An 11882-nucleotide genomic window follows, 5' to 3' on the forward strand; every position below is an offset into this window, starting at 1 on the left:
GTGTACTTATTAATATTCTAATACTGTGAAATGTTGAATATATGTTTGACTAATGTAGTAATATGTCATATTAAAGGTTATGCATTATGTCTTAGTTTTGTTAATTGTAGGCCTTAACTTAATGAAGATCTTGGCCTACTTGCCGGGCCTCATGTCAAAGCTGTATTTCTTAACGTTTAATAAAAGGCTGTCCTATAGATTTAAACTGTGATTTTCCATTGCATTGTTTAAATGTGCTCATAACTGAAAGTTTCTCATGAGAACCTACTGCCAGAAGATGCTGTTCCTGCTAATGTAACATTTTGTGTGTAATGTGTATGAGACTGACTTTCTCAGGAGGAGAACAATGGAGATACTGACTGAAGTAGAAGCTGCAACAATATTGTTACCTGACAAGCCGGATGATGAGGACATTGCAGGACAACCAATCAATGACGTGAACGGAGTAATAGTAGAATTCATAGATTTGGAGTTTTAGTTTTATTGGAAAAAGTGTGAACATGCGATTAATTGACCAATAGGGATTTGGGAAATTGTTTTTCTAGCTTTGATTTAACAAGACTGCATTGAGAGAAGACAGGTTCATTGCCCATTTTCTTGCTGGCCGAAAGGTCAATATATTCTTGTGCGTCTTGACAAGATACATGCTTAACTTTACTGCTTAACCGGTTCTGAGCATTGGACGAGGTGACCTCGTCCAAGGCACCAGTTCCAGTGTGCCTTGGACGAGGTCACCTCGTCCAAGTCACAGGAACTGGGGGGAGCGCTAGCGCTCCCCCCCTGTGCTGCCCACCCACCCCCGGAGGTAGGGATGGAAGGGGAAGCCCTTCCCCTTCCACCCCTGACCCCTCCCACCCCCCCTGTGACGTCAGCGTGCGCGCGCGCGCGCGCGCTGTTTTGTCACAGGGCCTCCCCCATCGCGCTGGAAGCTCAGCTTCCAGCGCGATCGAAAGAGAAATGCAAGGGGGGCAGAAACCACTAGGCACCGGGGATTTTTTTTTTGGCGCCAATGTCACGCAGGGGGAGCGACCCCGTAGGCAAGGGTCGCTCCCGGGGGGGGGGGTTTGAGGGTGCAAATTTATTTTAGGCCATTTCTGCCCCCCTGGGGGCAGATCCGCCATTTGTTATTAGGCCGATCTGCCCCCGGGGGGGGCAGAAACCTCTAGGCGCCAGGGCAAAAACATTTTTTTTGTTTTTTTTGTTTTGTTTTTTTGAGATGGGGAGCGACCCATTAGGCAAGGGTCGCTCCCCTGGGGGGCAAATTGTATTTAGACCATTTCTGCCCCCCTTGGGGGCAGATTGGCCGATTTTAGGTCAATCTGCCTCCAAGGGGGCAGAAACCACTAGGCAAGGGGATTTTTTTTTAGGCGCCAATGTCACGCAGGGGGAGCGACCCCGTAGGCAAGGGTCGCTCCGGGGGGGGGGGGGGGGTGAGGGGTTGTGGGGGCAAATTTATTTTAGGCCATTTCTGCCCCCCTGGGGGCAGATCCGCCATTTGTTATTAGTCCGATCTGCCCCCGGGGGGGGGGGCAGAAACCTCTAGGCGCCAGGGCAAAAACATTTTTTGTGTTTATTTATTTATTTTTTTTAATTTATTTTTTTTTTTAGAGATGGGGAGCGACCCATTAGGCAAGGGTCGCTCCCCTGGGGGGCAAATTGTATTTAGACCATTTCTGCCCCCCTTGGGGGCAGATTGCCCGATTTTAGGTCAATCTGCCCCCAAGGGGGCAGAAACCACTAGGCACTGGGGATTTTTTTTTTGGCGCCAATGTCACGCAGGGGGAGCGACCCCTAAGGCAAGGTTTGCTCCCTGGGGGGGGGGGGTGGGAGGGGGGCAAATGTATTTTAGGCCATTTCTGCCCCCCCTGGGGGCAGATCGGCCTATTGTTATTAGGCCGATCTGCCCCCAGGGGGGGCAGAAACCTCTAGACGCCAGGGCAAATATTTTTTGGGTGTTTTTTTTTTTGTTTGTTTGTTTGTTTTTTTAGAGATGGGGAGCGACCCATTAGGTAAGGGTCGCTCCCCTGGGGGGCAAATTGTATTTAGACCATTTCTGCCTCCCTTGGGGGCAGATTGTCCGATTTTAGGTCAATCTGCCCCCAAGGGGGCAGAAACCACTAGGTGGGGGGGCAAATTTATTTTAGGCCATTTCTGCCCCCCTGGGGTCGACTGAGCTAGAGGCCAAAATCCACAGGTAGGCACTTTGCAAAAAACACCTCTGTTTTCTGTGAAAAAATGTGATGTGTCCACGTTGTGTTTTGGGCCATTTCCTTCCGTAGGCGCTAGGCCTACCCACACAAGTGAGGTAACATTTTTATCGAGAGACTTAGGGGAATGCTGGGTGGGAGGAAATTTGTGGCTCCTCTCAGATTCCAGAACTTTCTGTCACCAAAATGTGAGGAAAATGTGTTTTTTTTAGCCAAATTTTGAGGTTTGCAAAGGATTCTGGGTAACAGAACCTGGTCAGAGCCCCACAAGTCACCCCATCTTGGATTCCCCTAGGTCTCTAGTTTTCAAAAATGCACAGATTTGGTAGGTTTCCCTAGGTGCCGGCTGAGCTAGAGGCCAAAATCTACAGGTAGGCACTTTGCCAAAAACACCTCTGTTTTCTTTAAAAAAATGTGATGTGTCCACGTTGCGTTTTGGGGCATTTCCTGTCGCGGGCACTAGGCCTACCCACACAAGTGAGGTATCATTTTTATCGGGAGACTTGGGGGAACGCTGGGTGGAAGGAAATTTGTGGCTCCTCTCTGATTCCAGAACTTTCTGTCACCAAAATGTGAGGAAAATGTGTTTTTTCTTAGCCAAATTTTGAGGTTTGCAAAGGATTCTGGGTAACAGAACCTGGTCAGAGCCCCACAAGTCACCCCATCTTGGATTCCCCTAGGTCTCTAGTTTTCAAAAATGCACAGGTTTGGTGGGTTTCCCTAGGTGCCGGCTGAGCTAGAGGCCAGAATCTACAAGTAGGCACTTTGCAAAAAACACCTCTGTTTTCGTTAAAAAAATGTGATGTGTCCACGTTGCGTTTTGGGGCGTTTCCTGTCGCGGGCGCTAGGCCTACCCACACAAGTGAGGTATCATTTTTATCGGGAGACTTGGGGGAACATAGATTAGCAAAACAAGTGTTATTGCCTCTTGTCTTTCTCTACATTTATTCCTTCCAAATATAAGAGAGTGTGTAAAAAAGACATCTATTTGAGAAATGCCCTGTAATTCACATGCTGGTATGGTCACCCCGGAATTCAGAGATGTGCAAATAACCACTGCTCCTCAACACCTTATCTTGTGCCCATTTTGGAAATACAAAGGTTTTCTTGATAGCTATTTTTCACTCTTTATATTTCAGCAAATGAATTGCTGTATACCCGGTATAGAATGAAAACACACTGCAGGGTGCAGTTCATTTATTGGCTCTGGGTACCTAGGGTTCTTGATGAACCTACAAGCCCTATATATCCCCGCAACCAGAGGAGTCCAGCAGACGTAACGGTATATTGCTTTCGAAAATCTGACATTGCAGGAAATAGTTACAGAGTAAAACGTAGAGAAAAATTGCTGTTTTTTTCACCTCAATTTCAATATTTTTCTTTTTCAGTTGTTATTTTCTGTAGGAAACCCTTGTAGGATCTACACAAATGACCCCTTGCTGAATTCAGAATTTTGTCTACTTTTCAGAAATGTTTAGGTTTCTGGGATCCAGCATTGGTTTCACACCCATTTCTGTCACTGACTGGAAGAAGGCTGAAAGCACAAAAAATAGTAAAAATGGGGTATGTTCCAGTAAAATGCCAAATTTGTGTTGAAAAATTGGGTTTTCTGATTCAAGTCTGCCTGTTCCTGAAAGCTGGGAAGCTGGTGATTTTAGCACCGCAAACCCTTTGTTGATGCCATTTTCAGGGAAAAAACCAAAAGCCTTCTTCTGCAGCCACTTTTTCCCAATTATTTTTTTTTTTAAACGAAATTTTCACTGTATTTTGGCTAATTTCTTGGCCTCCTTCAGGGGAACCCACAAAGTCTGGGTACCTCTAGAATCCCTAGGATGTTGGAAAAAAAGGACGCAAATTTGGCTTGGCTAGCTTATGTGGACAAAAAGTTATGAGGGCCTCAGCGCAAACTGCCCCAAATAGCCAAAAAAAAGGCCTGGCACAGGAGGGGGAAAAGGCCTGGCAGCGAAGGGGTTAAAGACTTTGCATTTTCTGAACTTTGATGCTGAATCCTGATGCCCTGCTGATCGACTGATGTCCTGAGGATGAAGACTGACTCTGCTTGCTGATTCACATTGAGGATAGATAAATAGACTGTTGATTATTGTGTCTATTTGCTTTTCCTTTCTAGGTACCAACTGCACTGTTTTGATAGAGCCATAGTTAGGTGTTTTCCAAATTTGTGTTACTAAATTGTTTTGCATGAAGCCCAACATCCTGATGTATTCTGATGTTAGTTAAGTATCCTCACTAATGAAATTGTGCTAATAAGGAATAATGTTTGATGAATTTCTCTTCTGAACTCGAATGTATGTAGTCACTTACTTGTATGAGATCCTTGCGGGTGAGTAGCGCGCTTAATAATTTTTTTTGATTGATTGACTTTGAGGCAGTTGATTTTGTTATTGTTAGACTTTTCATCCTTGGCGTGGTCTCCCTTAACTTTTTGCCTCTGTTCCCCAGGTTATTGATGTATGCTGGACTCTGATTTTGCTGTTTTTATTACTCTGGGCACTTTACCACTGCTAACCAGTGCTAAAGTGCAAGTGCTCCTGTTTAAAATGTGTATGTAAGAGGTTCTCCATGATTGGCATATTTGTTTTACTGTTAAGTCCCTAGTAAAGTGCACTAGAGGTGATCAGGGCCTGTAAATCAAATGTTACTAATGGGCCTGCAGCACTGGTTGTGCCACCCACACAAGTAACTCTGTAATCATGTCTCAGACCTGCCACTGCAGTGTCTGTGTGTGTAAATGTGCACTGTAAATTCGACTTGGCAAGTGTACCCACTTGCCAGGCCTAAACCTTCCCTTTTCTTACATGTAAGGCACCCCTAAGGTAGGCCCTAGGTAGCCCCAAAGGCCAGGTGCAGTTAAGGTAGGACTTATAGTAATGTGGTTTATATGTCCTGACAGTGAAATACTGCCAATTTCGTTTTTCACTGTTGCAAGGCCTGTCTCTCTCATAGGATAATATGGGGGCTACCTTTAAATATGATTAAAGTGTAGATTCCCCTAGAGAGTAGATGGACATGTGGAGTTTGGGGTCCCTGAACTCACAATTTAAAAATACATCTTTTAGTAAAGTTGGTTTTGAGATTGTGTGTTTGAAAATGACACTTTCAGAAAGTGAGCATTTTCTTGCTTAAACCATTCTGTGGCTGCCTTGTTTGTGGATTCCCTGTCTGGGTCAGTTTGACAGTTGGGTTGTTTTTCACCTCACACTAGACAGTGACACAAAGGGAGCTGGGGTGTAGCCTGCATTTCCTAATTAGCCATCTCTGCTAGGAGGGAGGGGTGGAGTGGTCACTCTCATCTGAAAGGACTGTGCCTGCCTCTGACAATGCAGACTCCAACCCCCTGGTGTGTGTCTGAGGCCTTGCCTGGGCAAGGCAGGATTTCACAAGTAGGTGTGAGTCCCCTTTGAAGAAAGGTGACTTCAAAGACTAAAATGGGTATAAGAAGGGCACCCAAATCTACAGACTTTAGAAACACTTCTGGAACCAAGAGGAACCTCTGCCTGGAAAAGAGCTGAACAGCTGAGGAAGAAGGGCTGCCCTGCATGTGACTGTGCTTTGTGGAGCTTTCCTGCAGTGCTGCTTCTGCCAGAGTAAGAGGGCAAAGACTGGACTTTGTGTGCCTTCCATCTTGTGAAGAAATCTCCAAGGGCTTGAATTAGAGCTTGCCTCCTGTTGTTTGAAGTCTCAGGGACAGCAAAGACTTCTCTTTACCAGCACCTGGAGTCTCTGGAGAGACTCCTGCTCTGACAAGTGGTGCCCTATCCAGTCCCTGGGCCCTTGAAAGGAAAGCTGGTGGAAATCCAAGGAAATCGACTTCGGACCGACGCCGCTGCTGAATCCGGTGACGCCACCTGCACCCGACGGCGTGACCTTCGCTGGAACGTGACGCTCTTCGCAGGCCCGACGCCGCGGCAGCCCCACTGAAGTCCGCGACTCCGTGGAAGTCGCCGCACCACGTCATGACCGACGCCGCTCGAAGTGCACGGATTCAACGTCTCGCACAGACGCCGCGATCCCCGACTTCGCGCATCGGCTTGTTTTCACTCTTCACCAAAGGTACTGTACTTGGGAGTCTACACGACTCCGCGTCCGGCGCCGCTGGTGTCGGCTTGTTGGGAACGACTCCGTCACGACGCCGTGTTAACATCTCATCGAAGCATTTTTGTTTCTAAGCGCTATTTTTGAGTTTAATCTTTAAAAATTCATAACTTGACTTGTGTATGTTGGATTTTTGTCGTTTCGGTCTTGTTTTGTTTAGATAAATATTTCATATTTTTTTTCTAAACTGGTGTTGTGTCATTTTGTAGTGTTTTCATTAAGTTACTGTGTGTGTTGGTACAAATACTTTACACCTAGCACTCTGAAGTTAAGCCTACTGCTCTGCCAAGCTACCAAGGGGGTAAGCAGGGGTTAGCTGAGGGTGATTCTCTTTTACCCTGACTAGAGTGAGGGTCTTTGCTTGAACAGAGGGTAACCTGACTGTCAACCAAAGACCCCATTTCTAACATTGGTGATCAGCGGTTGGGATTTGGACTTGCATTTGTACTTGACAAACAGTAATTAAGTGTACACTACTGTTTGAGTTCAGACCACTACGTGACCACATAGTACTAGTCTTGTGATTTTTGTTTTTTTTCTATTTGGACTGTTTTTGCTCTGCATTCAGTTTCTTTTTTCGCTGGTCCTGTGATTGACTTTTCTGGAACTTCATTTGAGAACTTGCTTTTCTGTTTTTGGAACTTTGCACTTTTTTTCAACCTCTCATCATGTCTCAGTCTGGAGATGCCCTAGCTGGAGCTGCTTTTGATTTGGAGAAATTGGAGAGCTACACAGTGGCTCAGTTGAAGCAGTTTTGTAGTAATGTTGGCTGTCCCATTAAGAGCTCATACAGGAAGGAAGGAAGCAAAAGGCGCTGAGGGCCTGGGTGACAGCCAAAGCAGCTGAGGGGCACACAGATGAGGAGCCAGAGGGGAAGGAGGAGTTGCAAGTCACTCACACTGATGTAGTGGGTGGGCCTGTTATGTCTCAGGAGAGAGTCTCCAGGGCAGGTAGCAGTGTGTCCTCCAAGGGTCTGACACCTGAAGAGTTACAGGACAGACTGGCAGAGAGGGAGTACCAATTGGAGCTGAAAAAGCTCAGTCTAGAGATGGAACAGAGAAGGCTGGCCATTGAGGAAAGGAAGTTAGCAATGGCTCATGAGCTCAGTTTAAAAGAGATAGATCAGAGGAGTCAGTCCAGAAGGGATGGTGGCAGCAATCCTACAGTGCAGCCTGAGAGAAGGGTACACATCCAAAAAGACCTTGTGAGGGATTATAAGAGGGAGGATGATATCTACTTGTGGTTCAAGGGTTATGAGTCAGCTCTCCACATGAACCTGGTCCCTAAAGCTCATTGGGGGGTAGCCCTGTGGAAGCATTTTGAGGCAGAGGGGAGGGACACACTGACAGCCTTAGGGGATGCTCAGAGTCTCACCTACCCTGTCATGAAGGAGGCCTTACTCACCAGGTATGGTCTCACCCCTGAGCAGTACAAGGAGAAGTTTAGATCCTACAAGAGAAAGGAATCCCAAACATGGTTGGAATGTGTTGATTCTTTTTGCAGGTCAATGGATGGTTGGGTGAAGGGCAGTAAGGTAAACACGTATGAGGGGCTTTACAATTTAATTGCTTGGGAGCACTTGTACAGTTTATGTTTTCCAGAGCTGCACCAGCACCTCATTGACAGCAAGCTGACTGACCCCAGGAAGCTTGCGCAGGAAACGGACCGCTGGGAGAGCACCAGGGTCCAAAAGAGGTATGGGGGAGACCCCGCCAAGGGTGGGCAGGGTCCCTCTCAGAAGAAAGGGGGGGGTAAGGGCAAACAGGGGGAGTTCTCTAAAGGGCCCCAAACTGATTCCCAGGGTAAGGATTCACAACCCCCCAGTGAAAAGAAGCCATGGTTGTCCAAAGGGAAGCCAGTGGCAGGTGGTCCCCCACGTAAATGCTATGCATGTGACCAGGTGGGTCATGTGAGGGGGGACCCCAAATGCCCCAAAAGTACACCGGCACCCACTGGTGCACCGTCCCAGGGTTTGGCCAGTGTAGCGCTTGGGGATGAGTTGGTTTCAGGTGGATGGGAACCAGCAGAAATGACCCGTCTCACTAGGGGACAGTGAGATGGTCCAGAGAAACCTAGTGCCTGATAACACTAAGAAGTACAGGCAATGGGTGACCATCAATGGACAGAGGGTGGAGGCTCTGAGAGACACAGGAGCCAGTGTGACTACAGTGAGGAGTCACCTGGTGTCTGAAGAGCAGATTGATCCCCGGGTACTTCACCAAGTAGTTGCGGTAGACAACTCTGAGCGCCTCTGCAGAGTGGCGCAGGTTCCCTTTGAATTGGGGGGGGTCTCAGGTTCCTGGAAAGTAGCTGTGAATCCAACCATGCCTGTTGATTGTTTGCTAGGTAACGACCTGGAGGATTCCCCTTGGAAGGAGGTGGAACACATGTCTCACTTGGAGATGTTGGGTCTGCCTGGGTGGGTATGCGTATCCACCCGGTCTATGGCAGCCAATCAGGGTAGTCAAGAGCCCCTGGAGCCTGAAACAGTGGCCCAGGGGACCGCCAAGAAGAGGAAGGACAGGGGGCGCGGGAAACCGGCCCCAGAGGTTCCCACGGTCCGGGAGGAGGCGGAGCCTGAGGGTGACGCCCCGGAACCTACAGGGGAGCAGGTGGCTGAACTGGGGGAGGTCCCTGAGCTGTCACAGTGGCAGCAGGAAGGGGGACCCCCCAGGGAAGCATTCTGCACAGCGCAGGAGTGCCTTACTCTTGAGGGGCTGCGGCAGCAGGCTGCAGCCCAGGCGGCTGGCGAGGCGCCAGGTACTCACCTGATATATTGGGAGGATGGCCTCCTGTATAGTGAGCCTAAGGTTCCTGAGCCTGGGTCAGCTCGTATGCTGGTGGTACCCCAGTGCTTCAGGGCCTTCCTACTGGGTTTGGCTCATGATGTGCCTTTGAGACCTATAAGAGGCTTGTCTCCCACTTTTACTGGCCCTTGATGCACAAGCAGTCAGCTGCTTATTGTAGGTCTTGTCAGACTTGTCAGGCAAGTGGCAAGAGTGGGGGGAAATGCAAAGCTCCCCTCCAACCTTTACCTGTAGTCAGTACTCCCTTTGAAAGGGTAGGAATGGACATTGTGGGGCCTCTGGATCCCAAGACAGCCATAGGCAACAGGTTCATCCGGGTCCTGGTGGACCATGCCACACGGTACCCAGAAGCCATTCCTCTGAGGACGGTCACTGCCCCCGTGGTGGGACGTGCCTTGATGGGAGTTTTTACCCGCATGGGGTTCCCCAAGGAAGTGGTATCTGATAGAGGTACAAACTTCCTAACCACTTATATGAAGTCTCTGTGGAAGGTGTGTGGGGTAACCTACAAGTTCACCACACCTTACCACCCCCGAAGTAATGGTCTGGTTGAGAGATTCAACCGCACCTTGAAAGGCATGATTCAGGGCCTGTCAGAGCCCTTGAGGCGTAAGTGGGACGTCCTCTTGCCATGCCTTCTGTTCGCTTACAGGGAGGTGCCTCAAAAGGGACTTGGCTTTAGCCCCTTTGAGCTCATCTATGGCCACCCTCTGAGGGGACCGCTCAGACTGGTGAAGGAGGCTTTGGAGAAAGCTCCTAGTAAACCACCCCAGGATGTATTTAGCTACATGCTGGCACTAAGAAACCAGACTGCCCGCTTCAGGAGTCTCGCTCAAGAGAACCTGGAAGCAAGCCAGGAGGATATGAAACAGTGGTATGACCAGAATGCCACTCTGGTTGAGTTTCAGCCTGGGCAAAAAGTGTGGGTCATGGCACCAGTGGAGCCTAGGGCTCTCCAAGATAAGTGGACTGGGCCTTTTGAGGTGGTGGAAAGAAAGAGTGAGGTCACCTATCTGGTAGACTTGCAATCCCCCAGGAACCCTTTTAGGGTCCTACATGTCAACCGCCTCAAACCACACTTTGAGCGAACTGAGCTATCCATGCTCCTAGCGACAGATGACGGGGTGGAGGAAGAGAGTGAGCCTCTTCCTGACCTCCTGTCTGCAGGAGAGAAAGATGGGTCTGTGGAGGGAGTGATCCTCTCCCCCTCCCTGACTGAGGAACAGCAGAGGGACTGTCGCCACGTGTTGGGACAGTTCGCCTCGCTGTTTTCCCTGATCCCAGGAGTCACACACCTGTCCACACATGATGTGGACACTGGGGACAGTACACCTGTTAAACATAAGGTTTACAGGGTGACTGACAGGGTCAGGGCTTGCATTAAGGAGGAAGTCTCCAAAATGTTAACCCTAGGGGTTATTGAGCACTCCAGCAGTCCTTGGGCCAGCCCAGTGGTATTGGTCCCAAAGGCTGCTGCTCCTGGTGCCACTCCGGAACTTAGGTTCTGTGTGGACTACTGGGGTCTCAATGCGGTCAGCAAGACTGACGCACACCCCATCCCCCGAGCTGATGAGCTCATTGATCGGTTAGGAGCTGCCAAGTACCTCAGTGCTTTTGATTTAACATCTGGGTACTGGCAGATTGCCTTAACTGAGGGGGCAAAGGAGAGGTCAGCATTCTCTACCCCAGATGGGCACTTCCACTTCAACGTGATGCCCTTTGGGATGAAGAATGCCCCTGCCACCTTTCAGAGGTTGGTCAACCAGGTGTTGGCAGGACTGGATGAGTTCAGTGCTGCTTACCTGGACGACATTGCTGTGTTTAGTTCCACATGGGAGGAACACCTGCAACACCTCTGGAGAGTGTTAGAGGCCCTGCAGAAGGCAGGCCTCACTATTAAGGCGAGCAAGGGCCAAATAGGGCAGGGTTCTGTGGTGTACTTAGGACACCAGGTGGGGAGTGGCCAGGTGGCACCCCTACAGCCTAAAATTGACACAATTCTGGCTTGGGAGCCTCCCAAGACCCAGACTGAAGTGAGAGCCTTTTTAGGTCTCACAGGATATTACAGGAGGTTTGTTAAGGGATATGGTACCATTGTTACCCCCTTAACTGAGTTAACTTCTAAGAAGCAACCCAAGAAAGTGATCTGGACAGAGGCTTGCCAGAACGCTTTTGATGCCCTGAAGGCTGCCATGACAGCACCTGTCCTGAAGGCACCTGACTACTCCAAGGAGTTTGTTGTGCAAACAGACGCCTCTGAGCATGGTATTGGAGCAGTACTCTCACAGCTTAATGAAGAGGGCCTAGATCAACCCGTAGCCTTCATTAGCAGGAGGTTACTACCCAGGGAACGTAGGTGGAGTGCCATAGAACGCGAAGCGTTTGCTGTGGTCTGGGCACTGAAGAAGCTAAGACCCTACTTGTTTGGGACTCACTTCCAAATTCAGACCGACCACAGGCCCCTCAGATGATTAATGCAGATGAGGGGTGAGAATCCAAAACTGTTGAGGTGGTCCATTTCCCTACAGGGGATGGACTTTACAGTGGAACACCGTCTTGGTACAGAGCACGCCAATGCTGATGGTCTGTCCAGGTTCTTCCGCCTTAGTGATGAGAACTCCCATGAGGTTGGGTAGTTGCTCCCCACTTTTAGCTGGGGGGACATGTGTTAGACTTTACATCCTTGGCGTGGTCTCCCTTAACTTTTTGCCTCTGTTCCCCAGGTTATTGATGTGTGCTGGACTCTGATTTAGCT

The sequence above is a fragment of the Pleurodeles waltl genome, chromosome 10 (genome assembly GCF_031143425.1).
Source record: "Pleurodeles waltl isolate 20211129_DDA chromosome 10, aPleWal1.hap1.20221129, whole genome shotgun sequence".
Lineage (NCBI taxonomy): Eukaryota > Metazoa > Chordata > Amphibia > Caudata > Salamandridae > Pleurodeles > Pleurodeles waltl.